Raw genomic sequence first — 26560 nt, 5'->3', positions numbered from 1 at the left:
CAGCGCCATCTGGTGGCCTCTGGAAATCAGAACACTGTTTCATGAAACCTCGTCAATACTTCTCTACCCCAGACAAATATTTCCATCAGTTTTTTTTTTTATTAATGCGAAAATGCAGAGCAGCCTTCAACATTATCGCTTGTTCACAGGTAACAGCTATTAGAGGTGAGGGTTTGTGTCGACTAAAAACATCTATAGTTCAGTTTCAGGCTTGGATCAGGTCCAGTGTGGGCAGCAGCTGATGATGCTGTCAGATGGAGCAGCAGTGAAAGATCCCTGCGGCACCAGACCTCACTTGAGGCAGCAGGTTCAGGAGCTTTATTAAAGAGCAACAGGGATAGAAGCAGCTCCAACTGAGAAGCTTAGAATCCGCCCGCAGCTGCCACGGCCTTCAGTCGCACGCGGCCGCTCCCTCCTGCTCCTTTGTCTGGACAACAGCTTCTCAGTCGCACAAAGACGTCCATTCAAACGCACTAAACGTTGGGCGGCAGGTAATTGCTGAGCGGGCGTGTGGTGCCTGGTCAACACTCAGCCAAGGCTCTTTTCCCTCCATTAAGAGGCTCCTGCTGAGGGCTCTGCTGATTGGATCTGCACTATGTTTCTACCTGAGCTTTGAACATGATCGTCTGTTAGTGCTGCGAGGAGGACGGACGGACAGACGGACGCAGGTGTGTCACCGCTGATGTGACCTCTGGCCTGTGGGGCTGCTCAGGGGAGGAGTTAGGACTGTGGAGCCAAGCGTGGCTCCAGTTCCACGGTGCTTCAGCGACTGACAGATGGACATTACACCAGGGGCATCTGTAGGGATTCCTTGTCTAGGAGCCACTTTTGAGTGGTCAGTATGGAGCCTGCTTTCATGGAATTGAACATGAATCCCAGGCTATAGAGGGCACATGAATATTAGCCCCGCCCACTACATTTAAGAAGGTAAACAGGTCTTGTTCCTACATAAGCCGCTGTGGGTGCAGTGGTGCTGTCTGCACCGTAGAAAGGCTTAAAAACGCACGAGGATCGCTTCTAAACTAGTTTGGAAAACGGGCTCCAGCATGGAGACTGACTCATGAAACAAACTGGCCAATGTTCTGAACTGGAATCATCAACTCCTCACATCTGTTATTGACATTAAAGCGCTCAAAATGTGTCCCAAGTTCCGACACCACAGCCGGTCTCAGCTGCTGCTTCTCGTCTCCGCTCCTCCAGGAGATCGGCTCTGTGGGCGGAGCTGCAGACACGCGGGTGAAAACAGCACATTTTGAGCGCTTTAAGGTCAATAACACGCCTGTGATGTCATGGGATTGATGTGAGGAGGCTCAATATTTTGGCAGCATGAGGCTCTTTAGTCTGGAAACATCCAGTCACTGTATAAGCCGCGGGGTTCAGACCGCCAGAAAAAAGCAGCGGCTTATAGTCCAGACATTACGGTACTTGTGACCTAATTTCCTGCTTTTTTTTCTTCTACTGGCCGCCATATTGTTGCGTCTAATGTAGTGATGGGTGGATGAAACGGTGCCCTCATTTTCAGAGGCCACTAGATGGCGCTCCTGGTTTAGAAATTATGTGAGGCTTCATTGAATGAGTTGTTCAAGTCCAAACATTTTACAGCAGACAGCGCCATCTGGTGGCCTCTGAAAATCAGGACACTGTTTCATGAAGCCTCATCAGTAGGAGGAGTATGGGTTGGACAGTGAGGACATGGTCGACAAAACAACAGTACACACTTTCACTTTCAGGAGCTATAACAACGTGCCATCATTTATTTGAACCACGACCTTAGTATACAAGCTGTCTATGTGAAGAAAATTAGATTTTTCCTCTGGGTCTGGGCTGTTCTGCACGGGCCTTGAAGCGCTTCCCTTGCTCCTCATGAGGAACAGTTTGGCTGTTACAAAGTGTTGCTGAGATACAAACCAACATGGCAGAGTCAAGTGGAAAGTCGTGTTCTTTGTACTTGGCATGGCTCCAACCCCATCAGCCCACGCGACCCAGACTCTATTGAACAACACACACCAAGAGCTGGACTCCGTCTCATTCAGGGATCAAACCATTCTCAAACAACAACATCTGCAATGCATCACGGCACCCAACAAACTCACTCACAACAATCCAAATGATGCGGCGCAACAGGAGCCTCTACCTGAGCCAAGTGTGGTAATGCAAACCTGTGTATACGGTCTATCTTCCAGGCCTCTGGTGTCTGACCACCAACATGAGACACACAGCAGATCACCTCCAGGAGCTATTGAAGGATGGCGCGTCTCCCAGTGACACTTCAGTGATCCTTCTGGAGCTATCAAAACATCCTCGCGGAGCGATTCTGCGGTGAGCCTCGTAAACACGAGCTGAGCCAGAGGGATTCAGGAGCAGGCCGACAGTGACAGATGGAAAGAGGCTCAGGGATCCAGATGAAGAGCAGTGGAAATCTCAAAACTTAAGGACGGCCCGTGAAACGCTGCCAGTCATTGGAAAACTGCTTCCAGATTCTTTCCGTTTTTTTTAAAGACCTATTAGGAATCTTCCATAAATGTCGCACAAATTACAGAGCTTGTACTGCGGCGACGCAAAGTCATATCCATCAGGAAATGAAGAGTTCTACGTTCACACTTGCAGCAGTTGTGGAGAGCTTCAGAGCGACTGAATACTGGGCATATTTGTTGTAGGTTTTCTGTGTCACGTGTTTTTCCCCTAAAAACCTTATTATTATTTTTGATTCACTATTTTTAAGACAAACATTTCTAAAGTTATGTAGGTTAATTGTGTCCAAACATTTTGTTTTCCACACGGAGCATTTTTCACTGCATGAATGTGAGTTTTGAGTGTCGATCATAAAACTTTTTTTCTGTGGCGAGTGGCCTTTTATGGCCCCGTGATCCGCGTCTTGTGCACTTATTTTTAAAATTAACGCATTTTACCGTGATCCTGTTTGAAACATCCAACTAAAAACTGTCAAACAGTCAATAAACCCACAAGATCCTAACAAAACATATGCATTTCTCTCAATGCTAGCTTAGCTAACAGCGTGAATCCTGGCCCTCCTGCCTCCACACTGGACCCATCACCTGCAGTTTCTTGGATGAAAAATGAATCCAAAGTCCTCCGCTGCTTCCTTCTCATTTTTTGTGAATTAGCACAGCAAAACAAATAAGTCACGACCCAGCTCTGACCTCTGTCGTCAGGGAGGATGGGATGACACCCATATAAACCATCAACAGAATTTGGAAACAAATGCGTATCTGCCATTGTGGAGTGGAAAAAAAGCTCCCATTAAATGAAGATTCAGGCCTGAGGCCAGCATCTTTAATGAATTGTGCTGCGCGGCGGCTCTTGAATTGATGTGGATTAGTTCTGAGGATTAGACAACTCCAGAGGGGACGGAGGAGACACAAACCAGAAAGGCCAGGCAAACAGAGCAGAGCTTAGCAAGACGGCACATTCAATATGTGGGACGTCCGCAGCTGCTACACCTGTCCAGGCCCAGTGACGGCTTTCACACGGCCTTACCGCTGCTTCAGGCTTTCCACTCTTCAGGCCAAGCTCATCTTTGGCTTGAAAGTTTTCTGAAGCGGGAATTCAGGAAGCTATGTTTGTGCGGACCCGTGACCTTTTCTGCTTCATGTTTAATACTCGTGACTAGCTTCTATGTTCAAACTCCAACTATTGTTAAATGTAGACCAAGGACTGGTTGCTGGATCCACGTAGCTGATGCTAGCATCGGGCAGCCAACTGTCACTCCACAGCGCCATCTAGCAAACGCACCACAGATCGCATTCATGATATAGATCCATATGAAGTCACTTGGCTAGAAAGGCCAGACACATGGGAAGTGTGGCCTCAAAAGCCTCTTTTGCCAGAGTTTCACGCTGGTTAGCTCTGTGCTAACATGTTAGCGCTCTCTCAGTATAGCTCTGGAGGATTGTAGATACTGGAACAACACCATCTATGCCATAGATGGTCGTCCTGTGCTGTAAAACTGCAGGGAAAGAAGTTGGATATTGGTTATTTAATCTCTCTCCTGCTGCATCTGTGTCACATTGGTCTGTGATAATACAGGCTCTCAATCGCTGAAACTATTTAGCCCCCAAATATTACTGTCAGAACCTGTTCTGGCTCAACTGCTTGGTATATTTACACAGAGTGAATAATGCTCTTTATAAATCCAAAAAGACACGTTGACCAAATGTCTGTGGGAAATTGTGACGTGCATTTATATTATAATTTATATTTATGGTAGTATTGTTTCTAAATGGCATCATGAACACACTCGCTCTTGAGTAAATATAAGGTTCCCAGAGCCCCAGGCCAGTCGAAGGTGTCTCCGTGCTCCTCAGTGCTGTGCGAACAGCAGGTGCCCCACCTCTCAATGCGAATTAAAATGGCCGGCCTGTTGACAAATGGAAAACAATGCTGCTAAGTGAGCGGGCCACCACCTGCCTGAGCCCAGCTGCAGCCAGAGAGGATGTGTTTCTCAGACTGTTAGTGTTGGACGGACACAGGAATGTCTGACTCCTCTTCATCTTCACAGAGGTGTTGGAGGAAGGAGGTTTTAAAGTCCAGCAAACGCATTAACGTTGCTTGCATTTGACCCAGCGCATGATCCTAGTCTTTAATAGGACAAATCCATTAAGTGGAGTTATTTACAGTCAGCTGAGGGCTCAGTACTGTGGTGGGTGGCCAGAGCTGCTGCCACCAAGCAGCCTGGAGGTTCGCTGAAACACTTCACTTGTGGGGATCCAACTGTTACAGCACAGCCTGTAAATAATGGCCCTTCAACTGGAACTAAAAACCAGATCTTGTGAGCTTCCTGTTGCTCATCTCTCAGACCTGGACAATTTTCCAAGACAGCAAATACACCTGATTCAGAACTAGACAACCAGGGGGTCAATATACAGTGGTCAGTAGTGTTTCACTGGTGAGGCTTCATGAAACAGTGTCCTGATTTTCAGGGCCCACTAGATGGCACTTTTTGCTCTAAAATCTTTGGCTTCAAACTCCTAAAACCATATATCGTTTTAAAACTGCCAGCGTCACCTACTGTTTCATGAAGCCTCATGAAACAGAGCTCTCCGCACAAGTAGCGCGAGGTCTTATGAAGAAAGGATGAAGAGTGAGAGCAACAGATGGAGCAGCACCACGTCATCGGTCTAACCACTAACCGTCCTGGTTTAAAAAATGGTGCTGTAAAAACAAAGCGTTCCACACGGATCCGATAAAACGATTTGAAACACTGTAGTACGTATTCCAGGACTGTAGAGGCGCTGTAGTGCTCCAGCAACAAACAAGAACGCAACACACAAATGAAGCGTGAGCGCTAGATATTAGCACTGGGGCAGAAACAAATGGGTCAACAACAGACATGGGTGTTTACAGACAATGTGGTTGAACTACTCCCTTGTACGCTGGTGTTCTTGTGAGGTGGAGACTTTTCGGGGGAGAGCCGAGGCAGACGGGGCTGTGGTGTCATTGTTTTAAAAAGTATCCAGCACCACTGTCCACACAGAGAAGTGTTTCCGTGTCCATATACATTGACCTTACTTCAGTTACAGTGGGGCGATAAGCCGGGTTCCTGTGGACGGTAGGTCTGTCCGACACAGAAGCTAGCCGATCGATTTTGGCTCCGTGTGGATGCAAGCTTTGGGGCCGTGACTCAAAGAGGAGCACCCGAAATCGGCCAGGACTTTGCCTTGGAGACAGCACATGCTGGAGGTTTCAGGTCTTTCGGTTGACCTATGAACTCCAGAGAACTTCTCCAGAAGAGCAGGATGAGGCTTCCAGGGAAAGGGAGGTCTGTCCCTCTTTGCTTTGGCTGCTCTCCTGCGAGCCAACCGCAGATAAATGGATGACTGTTCACTGAGGTCAGTCAGAGCCTCATCGTGGCAACACTTGTGCGGAGGGAGCAAACACTGGTCATCGCTCACAGACACCTTGAAAGCTCCACAGTCTAAAAACCTCATCACAACACTCTGGACGCCATTTAGCAAGGCCACTCTGCGACTCCACATAGAAGCTTAACTCTCACGAAAGCCACACAAGCAAGAATAGACCTCCGCTTGTTTGGGATGGGAAAAGCTGACAGTTTCTTTCCTAAACAGCAGGGAAAAGACCGAAATAAACCTGACGTGCTTGGAGTCGTTCAAATGTCAAGCAGCGCCGGTTCGACCACGCTTGTCTGTCTGCCAACGCTCATTTGAATAAGGTGGAGAAAATGAGACTTTATTTAGCTTATTGATGCAGCAGTTCACATACATGGACTGGATAGAAACAAGGGCCCGGGCAGGTGCTGAAATAGCAGGGTACCTGTGGTCAGATCCCCTTCAAAGACATCTGCGGAAACCCGCCAAGAGGGCTGAGTCAGCGGGTTCCACGCCACAAGAAATCATGGTTTCCATGGCCGTCTTTGTTTTTCCCTTTAAAGGTTTGGAATAATGTACTGTCGTAACCGTTTATTCCCTCTGTGGGGATCTGTCGTGCGCCAGGCGGTTAACTTGTCTCAGCTCAGAGGCAAAGAAATGGAATGTAAAGCCTCATTGACTAGAAAATTCAAGCTAATTTTCTAAGGCATGGAATGATCACACCTCCAGGGGAAATGCATTAACAGTTCGAGCAAAATGACGGGAAAGGACGTGTAAAATACTGATTTGCTTTATGTATATGAGTAAGTCAAGGTCGTGACCAGGCTCCAACTGGCGACTCACTAGCATGATTTGGTTTTACTGTAACTTATTACCATAAGAAGAAAAGAAAAAATTCAGACTTTACCATTGTATCCACTGCAGCTGCTGTGTTTTTATGGTATTTTTTCATTAGACAGAGAGTGATAATGTCAATTGTATTTTTCCGAAAGCCTTGGTGTCCGGAATTGTTTGGGGACTTCTCTAGCTAAACTGTTGAAGCGTATGCTATGGGTTACTACACGCAACTGAATCCAAAAGACACTTCCGTAGAACCAACACCTCTGAATGGAATGTCCAACCTTCCTGACCATCTTTCTGGATCAACAGCTCAAGAGAAATGTGGGACAACAACACTGACTGAAAGTGACTTGGAAATTAGCGGCTCAGTTGGCTACGCTCTTTGTTTTCCCTTAATAAATACAAGTAACATCCGACTTACAACCTGCTTGACTTGCGACCACCCGTACTTACGACCACAGCCAGCAGATGCTTATTTTTGTCTATTCAATGTCTGGCACCGCAGCACGTAGCAGCCCAGCATTGCGTACGACGGCAGCACAGTATCCCAGCATCTCACTCTCACACTGCCATCTACCACTACAGTAGCACCTATAACCCTCGCGTCAGCTATTTGGAATGGCATTCGACTTACGTCCAATCTGACTTGAACCGATCCCAGTTGTAAGTCGGTGTGTTTTCCGATGGGAATTTCACTAATGAATATAAATGAAAGCAACCTTTTCTCACTGAGTTGTAGTGATGGGTCAATGAGGTTTCATGAAATAGTGTCCTCGTGTTCAGAGGCCACTAGGTGGCGCTCTTGGTTTAGAATTGGTGTGAGGTCGAGGTTGAATAAGTCATTCAAGTCCAAACATTTTACAGCAGACAGCGCCATCTGGTGGACTCTGAAAATGAGGACACTGTTTCATGAAGCCTCATTGACCCTTTGAATTGAATTTTATAGCTGAAGAAGAGAATTACATGGAAAAAGTAATAAATGAAATGGGACTTTCTTGTTGTTTTTTTTTTTCCAGGTGCAACATCAAACCCTTCTCTTTTGGTTGGTTTGATGTTGCACATAGGGAGTTCAAACAAAAAGGAGAGGCAGAGAAACAAGTGGAGTGTATTGATCCCGTAATAGCCGAGACTTTTCTCTCATTATGGCAAGTTATAATTGGACGCTCCAGACATCAGCAGGCTGAGCCCTGGGCGGCAGCAACCTGCAGACTCGGCTGGAAGCAGCGGACTCATTTGCCTGGCGAGCGCCGACTCGCCTCCGTCTCCTCTAACACCATTAGACTGAGGCCAAATCCACCGCCTGTACACATCATTAATGCCATCGATTTGACATCAGGATGAATTATGAGCAGAAGAAGAAGTGGAGGTGTGACTGCAACCGCTATCGACAAAAAAGAAAATGATCTCCTGGCTGTGTATTGGCTCCGCACTAAGCCAAAAATCCGCATCAGACAAATACAAGTTAATTGAAGTCCCACCTCAGAGTCACCTTTTCCTCCTGAATGGATTATAGTCAAATGTCAGCGTCATCGCCGAGATCGCTATCGACAAATGCTAATGTCTTTCCCAAAAGTCTCCTGTCTTCAGTTCCTGCTTTCTTCCAAGACATTGGATTTCCAGTGTTCCGCAGCAACACTTCAGAGAGACGACTGTGATATAGTCCCTTACCTCTGAGAGTCAGAGTCAGAGTTGAAACAAAAAGAGAGTTTCTTCTCCATTTGTCTTCATGCTCGCTCACCCAAACCCAGACAGCAAAACGCTGGAAAAGCTTCCGACGTAGAACTTCTGGTGACAAATATTCCCAACAACTCAGACTTCAATGGTCACTTCATTTGACATTCTCTTTCTTTTATGGAGCTGATGCTCGGGAACGCTATGGCAGCTCCTGCTCTTCCACAGGTACTGCTCTCCACTCCTGGTCTGTTTCATGAAGCCTCACCAGCCCATCACAACACACTGTGTCATCATGAGCACAGCACGAGATGGTGATCAACCTCTGGCCCGCTGAACATCTGAACATGGATCTTGGATGTGGCACATCCAGCTGCAGCTGTAGAATGTTTGGACTTGAACAACTAACTACTGTTTCATGATACCTCATCTATCCGTCACAACTCCTTAATCTGGCCTCCCTAACTTTGTTTTCAAAGCCTGAAACAAATTCAGCAGCTGAAGTAGAGTCTCCATCAGATCTTGGAGGTCATTCCTGGTCCTCACTGAGATGTAATCTCAGCAGTAATGATGGGTCGATGAGGTTTCATGAAACAGTGTCCTGATTTTTAGAGATGAAACTAGATGCCGCTGTCTGCTGTAAAATGTTTGAACTTGAACAACTCACTCGATGAAACTTCACACCATTTCTAAACCACCATCTCGTGGGACGCTGTTTGATCCACCCTGCAATACTGTTTCATGATGCCTCATCTAACCGTCCCGACTCCTTAATCTGGCCTCCCTAAATTTGTTTTCAAAGCCTGAAACAAATTCAGCAGCTGAAGTAGAGTCTCCATCAGATCTTGCAATGTTTGGACTTGAACAACCAGTTCAATGAAACCTCACATCATTTCCATCTAGTGGAAAAGAAAATGAGGACACTGTTTCATCCACCCTGCAACACTGTTTCACGAAGCCTCACCTATCCATCACTAGTATATATATATATATATATATATATATATATATATATATATATATATATATATATATATATATATATATATATTCAGAGATGAAACTAGATGGCGCTGTCTGCTGTAAAATGTTTGGACTAATTCAATGAAACCTCACATCATTTCTAAACCAAGAGCGCCATCTAGTGGCCTCTGAAAATGAGGACAGTGTTTCATCAACCAGGCAATGCTGTTTCATGATGCCTCATGAAATGTAATGTAAGTTGTTGATTCTAATACTTGTTCTTAACACCAGGAGGGAGTGGATATAGGTTTTAAACTGAAAGGTAATAAGCTAATGTGAATAATACAGTTGCCGTTCCCTTCACTCGTCTGAGCCGCGCACGTGCCTGGAGGTGTCAAAACGCAGAGTGTGAGCGATGTTGCAGCAGCAGAGCAGGAGCACGGCTTCCCTGATGAATGAGGTCACAACCGGTGTTTTATCAACACCCACATGAAGAAACAAAGCGGCTACTGGGTGTTCGCCAAACACAAACTTCACTCCAGGAAAATGAAAAAAATCAGGATATGAAATATGGATGTGGCTTATGCTGACACTAAACAATCCAGCTGGAAGCTTGCTCCCGGTGAGAGGGAGGAGATGGTTAAATAATCTATTGGAAATAAGGACGGCGAGCCAGTGCTGGAAAACAAGTGGACGCGTCAAAGAGAGGTCAGGCGGCCAGTAAACAGCAGACGGCAGAGGCTCTCCAATAATGCAGCAGTGTAAACACAAGGAAACAGAAGCGCTAATCTGCAGCCAGGAAAGTGCGTCCTCCACGCTCCAGGTTGGTTTGTTTGCAACATGAGGTGCACAGAATGAATGTATTGTTCCTGCTGCTGGAGACATGGTTTGTTATTGTTGTGCAGAGTACGACTCACCATGAGTTTTACTGGAGAAAACTAGTTTTGTCTTGCATGTCACCCAACCACATGAACATTCATGTTGTCATCGACGACATGTGTTCAACTCGAGGCCCGGGGGCCAACTTTTACGTTTCAGTAAGAGATTCAAGCAGAATATAATGGGAAAGCTTGACTTTTATACAGTGGTTGAATGGTTTAAATCCAACATCAATAAGCCATAAGAGGAAACCCAAGCAGCTTTGGTCAAATATGTACAGATATGTGTGTGTGTGTCACTGTAGTGATGTGATTGTGTTTAGGCTTCTTATTGTTTTTCATTTTATTATTATTCTCTTTTATTTATTTAGTTAATTTCAAATACCATATGTATTTTTTGGTGCAGTTTTCTTTTTCTTTTTTACAACCTAGGGTTGTAAAAAAGAAAAAAAAAAGAAAAAGCTCTTCTTTTCCTCACATTTGATAATTTTAAAAATGGATGAAGAAAACTAGTGTAAAATGTAAAATAATCACAGACCAGAAGTATGATGATGTCTGACATACAATGAGGCTTGAAAATGGATGCACGAAATGTCAAGAATTACTCTGCAAAATTCTTTTTTTTTCTTCTATTAAATAAAAACAAAAAAGTAGCTAAGTCATGTTGGTGAAAGATGAATTTATATATATATTTATATATATATATATATGTATATATATATATATATATATATATATATATATAGTTTTAAGTTGAATTGTTTTGTTTGTAGTGACACCGCAGTATCCAGAGGTGAGAAAGACAATCGGCCGATATCTTCCTCCCAGACATGTGATGTCTCCTCAGGCGCAGTGTCATGATGTTGGAAGAGGAGGAAGCTGGTGAGAGGCACCGGAGTGTGATGGGAAGATAAGACGGCGTGTTACGACACTCAGACGAGTGGATCCACTCACACGCACTTGTTCTCGCCACTCAACTGGCTGTGACACTGAGCTACACTCCGGTCCCCGCGGCTCCGTCTCCCAGCTCTGTCATGTCGAACTCAAGAAAGTAATGAAGCGCTTCCCTAATTCTAGGAAGGTGCTGAGGGCGGAGGGTGAGGGAGGGTGAGCTTCTCGTGAGGTCAGATGATGGATCCAACTGAGACTTTACTGATGCTGCTTGACATAACAGACATGAAAGGGGCATCTCAGCTTGTTTGACTGTCGAGTGGCGAGCTCACCTCAGTCGTGCTGCTCAGACAAACAGCGCTACAGGCTCAGTAAAAATCAGATAACTAGACACACGAAGCAGATTTTATAACATCTTGAGGAGAGCAGAAAGTTCACACCAGTCTGGGGAGGCACTTTCCATTTGGAGTCTGTTTTTGATGCCCTTTCCATTGACTTCAAACACGGTGGTGATGCAACTTGTTTTTCAATTGCAGTTTGTGCTTTGTTTTATTGCTGTTTATTTAGGAGCCACAGATTAGAATAGAATAGAATAGAATCGATTGCCTTCATGCTTCCCATGTGACAATGTTTGAAAGTGCATGCAACTAGTGATGGGTCGATGAGGCTTCATGAAACAGTGTCCTGATTTTCAAAATGTTTGGACTTGAACAACCAGTTCAATGAAACCTCACATCATTTCAATCGAGTGGAAAAGAAAATGAGGACACTGTTTCATCCACCCTGCTACACTGTTTCATGAAGCCTCACCTATCCATCACTAGTATATACATCAACAAGACTGAGGGAGAGCAGACCTCCGACAAGCCCGATGTTGCGGGTCAGAGGAGCCGTTCGTCTGCAGCTCAGCACTGCAAGTAGGGGGCGCACTGGGGTTTGTGAGTGCGATAGAATTGGAAATAAGTTCCCTCCCAAAGCCCAACATTTGGGCAGAATTGATGAGAAAGTGAGCGACACAAGACAAAAGAGTAGTTGCACTGACTTTTGCACTTCAAAAACCGATTTCTGTGCACACAGACAGGAGGAAACCGGAGCACCACTCCGACCAAACCGGCATATTAACATATTTTATTTGTGGACCCTGTGTGAGTTATTTATAATTATTATTATTATTATTATTGCTTTGAGGTTACAGCAAAACAATAACCTTTACTGTCACTTGAACAATGCAATTGTGCAGCAACTCCCTACAGTACAGACATGAGTAGAATAAGTAAAAAAGAAATACATAAATAAATATAAAAACAATACACAATTCATGGTTTAGTTGGGAAGTTGACAACAACACTACTTAATAACACAACAAGTCTGTGGCAGAACCAAGAAGAGATCGATGGACAGTGGACGCCTCTAGCCAGGAAGTTCAAACCTCAACTAGTTTTCTGTTCGGCTTTTGAAATAAAAAAAAAATCAATTGTTTCCCCGGGCAGTTTGATAAACAGAATCAAACGAATCTCCTTCATGAAATCTGTTACAGCCAGTGCGGCGTTGCTGTCTGTGGGTAGCAGCGTCGGTGTCTCGTCCAGAAAAATGTTGACCTTATTTATTGTCTGAATTGTAGGACATGTATTCAGCTGTGTGTGTCTTTTCTCACTTTGGAGGAAGAAAAGTACCACAAGAATGAGAGGGATGTAATTGGACTTGACAGCAAGTTCAGCTGACATGGTTCTGTTTTTGATCCAAACAGGGTCCTGAAAGTGATCTCCAGAGAGATGCCACCTCACACACACACACACACCTCTTATGTAAGCAGGGTGCGTTCGTGCTCCCCGGCTCATTTCTCATGTGATGTGACCAAACAAGTAGCACTTCCAGGTTGCGTGTGTCTGCGCCATTTGTGGAGGGGAGCTGTGGCGCTATCGTGTTCACATCTGGAGTTTTCCTCCTCCTTTATCTCAGCCAACAGCTCCGTGCCTGTCGTGCACTTTGCTTTCCAGCAACTAATCCCTGCCCAGACATTCCTGTCCTGACGCTGAAAAGCCCCGCAGCATCGTCTCACACGCACTTGACACGGAAGCAGCCGAGTGTGTGTGTGTGTGTGTGAGAAGGTGACAGAATCCACTGTCTCCTGTGGATGATGTCATCAGAGTTGACGGCGGAGACTGATGGCAACAGTGGCCAGGAAAAACGCTGGAAATCATAGAGTGTCTCGATGTTCCTCCACGTGTTGTCGGGTTCTCCATCATGTGTTGTTGACAGGAAAGCATCATGCTACACAGGTTGTGTCTTGCCTCAGCGTCTCCTTAGGGTCATAAAGCCTCTCATTAAACCTCATTTAACAATGCTACAATGAAACTTTGCCGTCAACATTGGTGAAGATACGACATCAAAATGTGTCTGAGCTTCTCAACAATAGAAAAAATTAGCTCTTACCTCGTGACCTACACACAGACCCTGCAGGACTTCACTTTTTTGTTGACCGTAGCGGCAAAAAAAAACGTTGAAAGCTGTGACAACAAATGGTTCTTAGCTTGTGAGAAACTATTGTCACTTCTAGCCTAAAAAACAAAATAACAAAAATGCCAGTCTGTTGCATTTGCAAAAAAATAAATAAATATTAATTCTAGTAAAGAACAATTGTGGACGCTAAAATAAATTAATACAAAAATAAAAAATGAAGTAATAATAACAGAACAAGTGCTTTTTATAATGTTCCATGAGCAGTTTCCGGTTGCAGTGAGCTTGTTGTTTTGTGACAGAGCTCCTCACAAGGGCGGAGCCTGAGGGAGGTTTCGGGTGGGCGGAGTCTGAGAGGTAAAGGTGGAGGTGTGTGTGAGCGGAGTTGTTCATGAATCCAGCCAATGAGATGTCAAGGGCCAGAAACAGCCTGGAGAGATGGATCTGGAGGTCGGCCATGTTTGTTTATGTCCGCCCCGTATAGTGTTCGGGTGACGCTCTAGTCAGTTCAAGTAAAAATACTTCTGTCTATTCCACATTTCAGTCTTTGGAATTTGGACATTTATGAACTCAGAAAGTGAATCGCGACCTTCAGCGGGAGAATTTGAAGGCAAATGTGAGCGTTTAGCGTCGCACATCTCAACAAGGAGGGAGGGAATATGACGATGCACATGCTGCACAGAGGGGCGGGCGAAAGGAGACCAAAGTGAAAGATGGAATTGGTGCAGCCATTGGTTGAAATTGCTATAACAACGTCGCGATTTCTTGGCAGAACAGGACAGACGGCAAAGGCCACCTGTCAAAGTGAGGCGATGGTATGGCTCACGTTCTGTACTGTAAATAAACCGTTCCATGCTGATGCACTCTCACTCGCAGAGGAAACGTCAATGTTTGATCATTTATCGACGTTTGGACACCTGGAGCGCTGGTGTAGAGAAAAGAAAACTAGAGGAAGTCGCGCACTCACACCCACCAGTTAGACGGTATCTGTTTCCTCTCCATCCACAGCTGCTGAAAACACGGACACAGAGGCTGAAAAACAGGTCTGCACCTTGGACTCGAGCCTGTCGAGCGTCGACCACACGCTCCAGTCGTGGCTGCGCTGCAGCGCGTGTCATCCCTTCCACTGAACCCATCACTTCTGCGTGGCCTGCGACAGCCACCGTCAGGTCAGCAGAAGAGCTCAGCTGTGCCAACATGCAGTGGACATGACGGCGCGGCACGGGACAACTCAAAGATGGCGACTCCCATCATGCAACAGTAATGAACTCCAGCGAGCAGCTGCTGCGAGGAATTAGCGGCTGGAGCTGATCAACATTATGAGCCGTGAGTCATCTGCGTGTTGCCGCTACACGTCGGGAGCAGGTGGCAGGTTGCGGCAGGAGGACAGGCCGACGTGTCGGGCGAGCGTCGCGCGCGGTGTTGTTACCTGCCGGCGACGGAGGAGCTTCACTCCTGCCACTTCAGAAGCGGATATTCCACGTCTGGACCACGTGGCTGCATCACTTCTACATCTGCCGTGGAAGCATCTGTCCGACGCTCCAGACGTGAATCACAAACAGCTGTCTGCTCGGACACGAGTGCAGAGTCCTCCTCGCCGAATCTGACCCTCGCACGTGGAAGAGAAATGAGCGGCAAGCGCCAACAGGAACGCAACAATTTCACAACCCATTAATGGGCTGATGGATGGGTCGCAAAAAGGCAACAGTCTGAATGTTCGCAACAGGGAAATGTGGAGGATATTGTGGTCTTTATATTTTGAGTCAAAGACACAGCGGAGTGTGGACTGACCGTGGGGAGAGCCATTTATTTGAGTTTAGTGGGGTTGCCTAAAGCAAATGTAGCCTTTGGATGAGAGCCCAGTCATTCACAGTAGCAGCTGCGTGTGTGTGTGTCTGTGTGAGGAAATAAAAGCTTTGCTTTCAAATTGTCGTGTTCCTTCACACGCAGAAGGTGAAAGGACTCGGCTGCAATTAAACGTGCTAATGAGGCTGAAATAGAAAGAACATTCTGGATGAGTCCAAAACTCAGCACTGCTCGGCTCCAAGACGAGGAACAGCAAGAGGTCTTCAGACAACCACAACAAGTCTAACCCCGCCACAACAACACACTATTGAAGAGTCAGGTTCAGTGGTGGCCAGTAAAAAGGTTCCCCCGTAATAGTCGGGACATTACGGGGGACACCCCGCCCCCCGTAATGTCCCGACTATTAGATGCTACTTTATTCTCACAGTCTGAGCCCTGCGTCTTATACAGCGACGCGGCTAATATCTGGATGTTTCCAGGCTAAAGAGCCTCATGCTGCCAAAATATTGAGCCTCCTCACATCAAACCCATGACATCACAGGCGTTTTATTGACCTTAAAGCGCTCAAAATGCGCTGTTTTCACCCACGTGTCCGCAGCTCCGCCCTGGAGGAGGAGCGGAAACGAGAAGCAGCAGCTGAGACCAGCTGTGGTGTCGGAACTTGGGACACATTTTGAGCGCTTTAATGTCAATAAAAGATGTGAGGAGTTGATGATTCCAGTTCAGAACATTGGCCAGTTTGTTTCATGAGTCAGTCTCCATGCTGGAGCCCATTTTCCAAACTAGTTTAGAAGTGATCCTCATGCATTTTAAGCCTTTCTACGGCTCAGACAGCACCACTGCACCTGCGGCTTACAGAGCGCTGCAGCCTATTTTACGGCCATTTGCTGTACTTGCATCTGGTTAAGAACCACGCCTGATCTAACAGCGTCCTTCCTGCCTCAACTACCCACCCGCATTTATATTTCCGATAACACTAAAAACATGATGTGGCATTTGAAATATCGTCGATAATACAGTGAAACTCCTCTCAGCTCAGTGTGACAGCAGGTGGCAGCAGTGCTTGCGAAACCCTGAGTACATTTGCCCAGAAAGATGGCCGCCCCTGCGCTGCAGAGCGGGTCTCGCAGCAGCATGGCATCTGCAGTCCCCAGTACAGAACCAAGACGTGTTAAAACCTTCCTCGTCCCTTGAGCAAACTTCACTGAAAATTCAATTTATATCCGTTCATCTATTTTCCACGCCTGACACGTAACCTTCCTGGTGAAGGTAAAAAAAAAAAGCAGTGTGAATTTGAGGGAAAACCAATGGTCCTGATGGTTTTTCCACAGCTGAGGGCCCGAGCTCCATAGCAGCCACAGTTTCTGAGCAAACACTGAGTGAGCTTGGGATTCCGCAGAGGGCAAAGCAAACACCACAGTCACAGGATCCCACCGTTTGAGTTGGCAGATCTCACCCACAGGTACTTCCTCTGCAGCAGCTGCCTCTGGGGCCAGTGAGTTAGAGGCAGTCGCCGGGTTCTTTGTTAACACCAGAACGTCGGCTTCAACTGAGGAAAAGTCTGGTCGCATCTATAGAAATGTAGAGTTTGAAGTGTGTCTCTAGAGTTTTATGACCAGCCCGTAAGATGTGGGGTCCATAGATGCCAGACCCAAAAGTGTCTGACAACGCAGTATTCCAGTGTCCTCTCAGCTGACCAGACCACTGACCTCTTCACACCAGTTCCACCTTTCACCTTCAGACCAACCCATCCTCACTCCCATGGTGTCATATAGTGATGTTGGGAAAGTGGACTTCTGCGTCCTATACTGGCGACAACGGCAGCCTTGAGCGCTTCATGTTGACGCACAGGCGTTGGATGGATGGCAATGGATTAAGGAATCCTTCCACAGATGTGTCTCACTGGCGTAGATCACAGCCGCCGATATGAAAACAAAGCACGACGGATAGAATGAACCCACTCTGTTCAGCAGTAGCAAATAGAAACACAAAACACAGCCAACACCTTCTCACTCCAAGAACGTCAAAAAGGATTCGCTGAGCACCGACATTGGCATTGAGAAATACCCAGACTAGTGGACAAACTCATTTTACGGATTATTTACCTCATTTACTTCTATTTTATGGTCTTTTTTTTAATCTTCTTCTTCTGAACTGACAGACTGAACATCACTTTTGTGCAACACTGCCCCCCACAGTCTCAGGACGTAGCTGCATTGAAGGGGTGTCCCGTTTCAAAGTCACACAAAGCCCTAAACACTTGCTTTTGAGGGCTAAGGTTGAAGAATTGGAATTCACCCTTGGTATATATAGCACCTTAGGTGACCCTGTGCTTTACTGACAGTGCCTCCCAGGAGTCTCGTGACTCAACACACCATCACTTGAGGTGCTGCAGAATAGGTGCCAACCAAGTCACATAATAAAAACACAGTGCATAGGAGCGCCTCCCCATGCCTTAAGCCTAATGCCCAACTTCCAAAATAAAGCACCTCCAGTCTTTATGTGTATGCATATATTTTTCAAAAATTTATTTTGTACTGTATGTATGTACATATATTTTGTACATTGTGATAATATTGTGTGTAAGTGTACTGAGCTGCTGGACACCAGACTTGTGGGATTAATAAAAGCTATCGCATCGCTTCGCATCGCATCGCATCGCATCGCATCGCATCGCATCGCATCGCATCGCATCGCATCGCATCGTATCGAAGCGGTGAGACCAAGCACACAACACTATCAGTGATACAAACAAAGAGGTATGTGCTAAAGTGGCCCAGGAAGTTCAGGCTGTGCTCTGACTACACGCCAGGCCACCGTCAAACTTCGGTCATCCCCAGCGAGGACCAGTTACTTTGGTTAGCTTGTTTCATCCATGTTCCTATTCATAATCGGCCACTCGCAAGTTTAGCGAAAATCTCGAGCCCTAATCTAACTATGACTATCAACTGATCAAACCCATGGATCAGAGCATAAAAACAGTGAGTCAGTTTACTCCTCCTGTCTTGAAGTGAGATACTGAGAGTGAGTCAAGACCTTTTCATCTGAGGGGTGCAGAACTGTTTCGCCTGCTGTGGAATCTACTCCGTGTTTTCCCCAAGAACGATCATCTCTATCAGCTGCTCAACACCATGGAGAAACATTCATCATTCAGGGAGTGAAGGAGCCGAGAACGAGGAACTGCCCACTCCAAGGAAAAGCTTATCACACACAAGGGTAAACAGTTCACTTTGAAATGCATGTTGGGTAACAGCAAAACTACAAACATAACCATTCCAGCTGAGCAGAGTGAAGTGTAAACGTCGGTGTGAGAACCAATGGGCAGATGGAGACTGTGGTCCGGAGAAGCAGATTGGCCGCGTGAGAGCAGCTTCTGATGCCACACAGATGCCTCACACAAACACCAGCGTTTGGAGCTCGCACACTGGGAAGACAGCCGCGGGTGGACGAGTCGCTCAGCGCCTCTGTCGTCCTCACACTTCTGACTCCCGGGGGACTCCGCCCCTCTCACTCGCTGGCATGTGCATCCTCAAGACGAGACGCTTGTTTATTTATTGTCTCACAAGGAACGGACAGAGAAAACAACCGTGCACAGTCAGAGCCAGCACGACGGGATCAAACACCCGCGTGAGACAAGCCAGAAGAGAAGATGAGCAAAACAGAAACACTGGAACCATGTTTGAAACGTGAACATGCTGACAGTTCACTTTTTGATAGAGAACGAAAAACTATTTTAGACAGGCTGGTTGAGGAATATGAGACCTCCATTCATCCGTCCTGATCCTCTTATCTGTTGCCGGGTCGTGGGGGCAGCAGCTTCAGAAGGTCGCTCCAAATGCCCTTCTCAACATCCAGCAGCTCCGACTGAGGGATCCTGAGATGCTCCCAGGCCAGTGAGGAGATCTCATCCCTCCACCTGCTCCTGGGTCGACCCCTGGGTCTCCTCCCAGCTGGCCCTGCCTGAAACACCTCCAAAGCGAGGTGTCCAGGGGACCCGAACCACCTCAACTGAGTCTCTCCAAAGTGACTCTCTCTCCTCACACTAAGGGAGAAGCTGCCACCCGTCGGACTAAACTCATTTCAGCCGCTTGTATCCGGATATCAGGACCTGTTTTTCCCATTTCTCCAAGCAATGAAGGAGCACCAACAGCCACTTTCTGAGGGGTTTCTTATGGCACCCTGCTCAGGGTTCAAAGGTCAGGGCCATGTTCATTTTGCTCTCAGCTCTTGGTTCCAGCGAAAGAGCAGCAGCTCCTTGCTGTTTAATGCCCCGTCACACTGGAAGCTGCAGAGCGCAGCAGCACCAGTGAAGAACTGGAGAAGAACTGGAGACCAACCAGATCAAACATCAAGCAGCCAGATCTCAGTGAACCATAGGACTGGATTTTGATGCACAGGTGCTTTAAAAAAAAAAAACACACTCAGTAAAATCTCAGCCCGGAAGTAGGCAGGCTGATGCCCCGGTTCAAAAGAGGGGACCCGCACTGCTGCAGAGCCAAAGGACCTTTGAGACCGGAGAGTCTGAGCATTCACTGTGTGATGGAAAGTGTGCAGAATTTAAGGAAATGTTCAAGTCAACAACAGGAAGGATTTGCCTGGTACAACACGCAGTCTGCAGGGTTGAATGGTGGATTAAGGGTTGCAACTTCACAGCCCCACCACCACCACCACCACAGGGTCTCCCTCAGTCCAGATACTGACAGGTTAAATGGTGCCTCTCACTTGCAGGTGAGAGTGGCTCCTTCCTTTTGGGAGACACGCTCAAATGAATCACCACATTTTCACGTTTTTTTAATATCAAAATTGGTATTTTTTAAGAGACTAAATTCATGATGTTCTAGTCCTCATTTGAGTTGAGTCAGCTACCGGATCAGATGTGGAAACAAATACTTGTGAGAATTCGGATTAGGCTTCATGAAACTCGTGACCGTTTTCTATTTTCTCGTTGCCATTTTTTTTGGCGTTTAAATCATTGGTGCCACTTCGCGTTGGTCCACGCGCAGGAGCCGCGGTGCGTCACGTTGGCACCGGCCACTCGGCTTCATCCTCGCACCACCTCGCACCACACGCGCGCGGTTTGGGGAGCAGAGACCCCCTCGCTCCCAGCATCACCTGTGGCTCAGAAGCGGCCACATCCCCGCGCTGAAGATGCGCCAAACACCGTGACTCGGACATGAGCTGCGAGACTCACCTACTGTCTGGAGGAGGCGCGGTGTGGCCGGCGTGCTCCTGGGTCGGTGCGCCTCGTGAGACACGCGCTGTCGGGGGTGATGAAGCGGAGCGTCGGTGGTGGGACTCGGCCGGTGCGGGCGCGCAGACACTCTGCCATCCCGGCGGCGGCGGCTGCTCGCTTATTAACTCCAGCTGGGGAAGACACGCCCACGCAGGGCGTGTGCGCGCGTGTCTGCGCGCCTGTGAAATACCACGATATTCAACGAAACACTGTGTTATTGAGATCGGAACAAGCCTTGGAGCCAGATTCCTCTGACCCGCGCAAAGTGCGGCTCGGGGGCCACACGCGGCCTTCTGCCTGCGTCTGTATCAGGTCAGTGTGAATATGACGCTCCCCTCGGGAACCAGTCAGTTACAGAAAGGAGCCCCTGATCCAACACCTCACTTCCATCTCAGTGATGGAGAGAAACGCCACGGTCCACGAAGAGGTTGAAATGAGGAGCTTGGATAGAACCACCTCCTTTGTGAGGCAGTTTGAACGCTCACTTTCACCTGCAGGTTCGGGTCCCTCACTGGGGAAGATGAGCTGAACAGGAGTGATAAATCTATGAAACTGAAGGGACAAGTTTGACCGGACTCTGTGAGCTGTAGCGAGTCGCCTGGGAGGTTCCCTCGCACCCAGCGTCCTGACAAGGCTGTGGGACCATGGAACCATGAGCCAGAGCCAACAGGGTCTGACACTTTCATATGTATAAACAGGCTTCTCTCTGGTGTTTTTCCTGGTCAGTAAATAAAAAAAAAAACTGCTTCATAAAAATGCCTTTCACTGAAAATGATTGATAACGATGTAGTACACACACCAGGCCTGTAGATGGCGCCTGCAACAGAGGAGGGAAGACGGTGCACGTGCGCCTGAGCGCTGCGTTAGCGCGGTGGAACAACAGCCCGGAGATGGAAGATGGAGCGGACTGACTGACGTGTCTGAGCCGCTGTTTCGAGTCACCACAAAAACAAAATACTACAAATAAATGAACAGAAATGCTCACACTTTAGATTGGGAAACATAGATTAACTATAAATAAACCAATTACTGGTTTATTCATAGTTAATACGAGGTAACTATGGCTTTGCTAAAAGTGGATTTTAGTGACTATTCCAGAGCAAAATTGAATCAATCTTAACAAGATTGGTTAGTAATAATCAACACTTTATATTGTAAATTATAACATGCAGTTAATACACACACAAAACCTTTTCCATGCAGTTCCATGCAGACAGCACAATGTCTCGCAGAATGTCCAGTTTATATTTGATTTTGCTATTATATTGCTTTATTATTGACTTTGTTTTGCTCTCTATGTCCTGACGTCACCGTGTGTTATTTGCTGTGTTTTTCTTTTCACATCTCAGCTACTTGTGCTGATTTTTCCACATTGAAGTTTGCTTGTTATTATTTGTTTTTCAATTATGCGACAGGATTAAACCTCCGTTGCTGTAATACAGGCCTTGGAAACTCTAGATGAGATGCAAAAACAAAGACATATGTCATGGAAAAGTCCAACCAGCAGCAGAACCAGGTACAAGTCATGCTCATCAAATTTACTGAAGACAAGACAAGAAAATATGAAAAACTGAATGAAATTCAGAATACAATAAATATGATAAAACCATGTTTAAATATCATAAAATAAAAGTTATATTTTATTTAAACTCCAAAGACGATACAAGTTAAGTGTAAATGAAAATATCGCCATACAATTCATTTTCAAAACTGCTTCAACAGCTTTTCTTTCCAAGAACTTCTCCATAGTTGGTAACTACCACAGATTTGCAGCTGTCAAGTCAGTTCAGTGACTCACTACTGCCACCATACATGGCTCATGGATTAAAACTGAGCGTCTCGCAGCTCAAAGGTGTAAAACAAAAAACTTCTAGCGACCCTCCAGGGGGCGCTCACGGCCCAACCAAGGCCCCCCCCACTTGAATTATCGCCTAACAGTGGTCATGTCTGCCGCACACACACCCACCTTTTGCATTCAAGGTCCGTTTGAAAGGTCCGGATGAGCGGACCGTTGCACTTTACCACGTTACAGTTTTCATTTCTTCTTTTCTCTAAATCCCTCAGAGCGAAATTTGACTCCATCTGATTTCAGTTAGTCTCACAGGTGTGGATATGTGGAGCAATAGTGCAGAGGAAATCTAGTCAGGGAGGATAATGAGGGTCCACGACTGAAAACAGCATCACTGCTCAGCGCTGCTGATGCTGGTAAGAGTCGCAGGGTCGGATCAATTGTTTCACTGGAGAAAGCAACACCGACTGGTAAAAGAAAAGGTGCTGTGTTTTTAAATGATCATTAGCTGATCCAAACTTTGGTCGCGGGGGCAGCAGCTGTAACAAAGAGGTCCAGGCTTCCCTTTCCTTTCGCTAGTGTCCCCAGGAAAACAGAAACAGAAAGTGCTGAACCAAGCCAGAACCACGAGTGATGAGTCTTTTAGAAATGATGTGAGGTTTCATTCACTTAGTTGTTCAAGCCCAAACACAGCAGGCTGCGACATCTGGTGGCCTCTGAACATCAGGACACTGTTTCATAAAACAACAGCAACCCTTCAATACTGTGTCGTGAAACGTCAACTTGGTGTCACTAAAACCAGGACGGAGCCTCTGTGAGGTCACTGGAGGTGGATCCTGTCTGCGCACCATGAGAACGCAGCTAAAAAAGACCTTCAGCTTCAGCATCAGAGGAGGACAACCGGAGCCTTGCATGACAGCTGGGTGTCCGTGTAACCCTGTTCTTCTAACCCAAAAATGAAGAGCTTCAAAAGAAATACGTGAGGCAAGTGTAAAGAATGAGGGACGAGCAGCAACTATCACACAGACGTTCTGCAACGGACGACTGGTTGGATGCCATTTTCTCTGTTGAACAGATGGTTTACTCATTGTGTGACGGTCACTCCTCCTTTCAAAATAAATGCTGCCCCCTGGTCGAACTGGTACAACAGAGAGGGCCTCCCTTCACGACGGAAGGTTCAGAGAGGCATCACATAAATAAATAAATAAAGATACCAGACTATTTTGTGGGTGCTGCATTAATCTCACGACTACTTTCCCCCCCTGAGACAGCAGTTCATCAGTTCCATATTTTTATATTTATATTTTAACAAGCGAAGATCCGGCTATATTCCCACTCAGTGATGTGCATCAATATCAGAGGTCCCCGAGTTCCCCCCTGTCCTGTGCTGGGAGGTCAACAAATATGGCGCCCCCTAGAGGTCAGCCACAGTCGCGGAGTCCGTGTTGTTAGCAAAGCTCTTCAGAGGATGCTGGAGAGAAGACGTGGAGTGTTCGGTGGATTATTCGTCGGGTTCCGTGTGTGAACCCTCCACACACCCCCTCTCCTGGAGGGGCGGACTCAAAATGGAGACCGAGTTTTGGGCAAGTATTGTTGTGTTCAGAGGCCTCTGTTGTGGGTCGGAACTAGCAACTGTTGACAGTGACTGGAGCGTCGCAGGCCAACATGGCCTGTCCCTCTATATACACACAGTACGTCTCACAGTTATACTGGAGCTTGGCAGGCTCGCCCGGCCCGGGGTGCCTTCGCTGCCTTCAGAACAGGAATCGTCCGTGTCCACGGAAACACAGATGAGCCTCTGTTTTTTGGCCTGAACACTTGTTCAGCACTTGCCTGTCCATTCAGCCACTTTCACAGCCCACTAGAGCGTCTCACTGCACATCACCCAGAATAGAACAATGTTACGGTGGAGAACGCAAGAGTTCCTACATGGTCCAAAATGACAAAAAAGCGACGTGAAAAAAGGTGTATTGGATGAAAATGGAATGCTATTTTACATCTGGGTCCTCTGGCGCTTCCGCAGGATTGTTTTGTGCGGTGCCACCCGACACGTCACAGTGGATAACAACGTAAAAACGCTGGTGTCACCAAACACTGCCGCCACTCAGGCGTCGCCCACGGAGATAAAACACAAGTTTCAGGCCAGTGGAGCCTTTTAGCTCTGCAGTGCATTGTGGGACGTTACAAAATAATGGTACATTTTGACTCGATAATATGGAGAAATGGACAGTGTGGGATATCGCAGGGTTCTGAGATGGACTCCACAGCGGGGGACGAAGCACTGTAAAATGCTTCACTTCAAAGAAAAACTAAAATCTACGCTTGTGAAAATCAAATGTGGATGGGAACTCGGATTGTGCCCACCAGTTATGGAGGGGGTGGGCGATGTTGTCCAGGGTTTCACCCCCACCACATCACCAGCTTTGTGGATGAGTCTGTTGAGTCTCTGAGTGTCCAGAAGTTCCTGGACTCAGCGCTAAGTCAGCGCCAACTTCCCACCTCAGAGATAAATGCAGTGCAGTTTAACTGCAGAGTCAAACACAGTAAGTTTCTGCATTACGATACGTGAGCGCACAAAATGTTCTGCTACGCAACTTGTGTTAACCAGAGAAGCTTTTACTCAAGACTCATTGTTTTATGTCCTCACACTAAAGGATTATGTAAATAGCTTTTTAAAAATGGCAAAACAGATAAATGTGTATCAACTACCGTAATCTCCAGACTATAGTGTGCAGCAGAATATTAGCCCCGCCCACTAAACTTAAGAAGGAAAACAGATCTTGTTCCTTGTTGTTCCACAGCTGTCGAAAAGCCACGGGTGCAGTGGTGCTGTCTGCACCGTAGAAAGGCTTAAAAATGCATGAGGATCACTTCTAAACTAGTCTGGAAAACGGGCTCCAGCATGGAGACTGACTCATGAAACAAACTGGCCAATGTTCTGAAGTGGAATCATCAACTCCTCACATCTTTTATTGACATTAAAGCGCTCAAAATGTGTCCCAAGTTCCGACACCACAGCTGGTCTCAGCTGCTGCTTCTCGTCTCCGCACCTCCAGGAGATCGGCTCTGTGGGCGGAGTTTGAGGGTGAAAACAGCGCATTTTGAGCGCTTTAACGTCAATAAAACACCTGTGATGTCATGGGTTTGATGTGACCAGGCTCAATATTTTGGCAGCAGGAGGCTCTTTAGCCTGGAAAATCCAGATATTAACATCGTTGTACTGTATTAGCCGCGGGGTTCAGACCACATGAAAAAAGTAGCATCTTATAGTCCAGAAATTACGCTCATTTAGTAATGAAGTACAGTCAGCGTTTCACACAGATTGTGACTCCACTGTGGAGCCCAACTCAGGCTCAGTTTTTCTGGTCTGACCCTGAGGTGCTGCAGTAATCTACAGTGGAAACATGAGCAGGATGGAGCTAAAAGACAAATCAGCACATTCCACAGGAAAACATCCACAGCTGGCGGGTGAGAAGATAAGGACCAGTGCCAGCGACTCACCAGGGCCAATTTCATGCAAATCAGCCTGCCACGCGCCGCGGCTCGTCCGCTCCATTAAATGGAACATGCCACGGCGGCCGGTTTGATTTGGGTCGGCGCCAGGATGATTCCACGCTGTTTCACAGGCAGTTTGGTGCGGTGGACATCTGCATGTTCACGGTGCAATTGTTCCGTGTTGTGTTCAGGGACAGCAAGCACCAGCAGCTGGAGGACAGGGGTCCAGCAGGCAACCACACCGAGAAGAAATAAAATGTGTGTTGGTTAAAGATGTAGCTTCACAGGATTTTTTTTTTTTGCAATGGCCAGTCTATAAAGTGTTGTGTTGCTGAACAGAGCCACATGCTACAAACATGTCAGGCTGTGAGGCTTCACCTGAGCAGCTGGTCACGTGACTTAGCAGCAGTATAGCGGTTAAAGCTCATCCCTGTGTGTCACATTGTTGCTGATTCACGTCCGGTCTTTTGTGCATGTATTTTTAAAATGCATATATTTTACCGTGATCCTCCTGGAAATATCAAGCGGCGTAGATAGAAACGTCTGCACCATCAACAATGAGTCATAGGTGAAACACACGCCAGACCTTTAGTTTAGGGAATGACAAAGTGAAACGTAGAACTGAGTCATGTCAATCGTGTTGAGCGTGGATCAGATGACGGTCCAAGTCTGAGGACCGCGACTCACATCG

At 46.8% G+C, this 26560-nt stretch overlaps 1 protein-coding gene across 2 annotated transcripts in view; it reads right to left on the bottom strand.

Moving 5' to 3' along the window:
- Positions 1–20681, bottom strand: part of LOC128764752 (cell migration-inducing and hyaluronan-binding protein-like) — a 97342-nt gene extending 76661 nt beyond the window's left edge. Inside the window, exon 1 of one of the 2 annotated variants that reach the window (XM_053874853.1) lies at positions 20544–20681. The gene's annotated coding sequence lies outside the window, so the exon portion shown is untranslated. The remainder of the gene's footprint in view (positions 1–20543) is intronic. The other variant, XM_053874843.1, reaches the window with a different exon arrangement.
- Positions 20682–26560: the final 5879 nt, after the last annotated feature.

This window comes from Synchiropus splendidus, chromosome 1 (genome assembly GCF_027744825.2).
Source record: "Synchiropus splendidus isolate RoL2022-P1 chromosome 1, RoL_Sspl_1.0, whole genome shotgun sequence".
In the NCBI taxonomy this organism is placed as follows: Eukaryota; Metazoa; Chordata; class Actinopteri; order Syngnathiformes; family Callionymidae; genus Synchiropus; species Synchiropus splendidus.
This window is presented reverse-complemented; position numbering and strand designations above follow the sequence as displayed.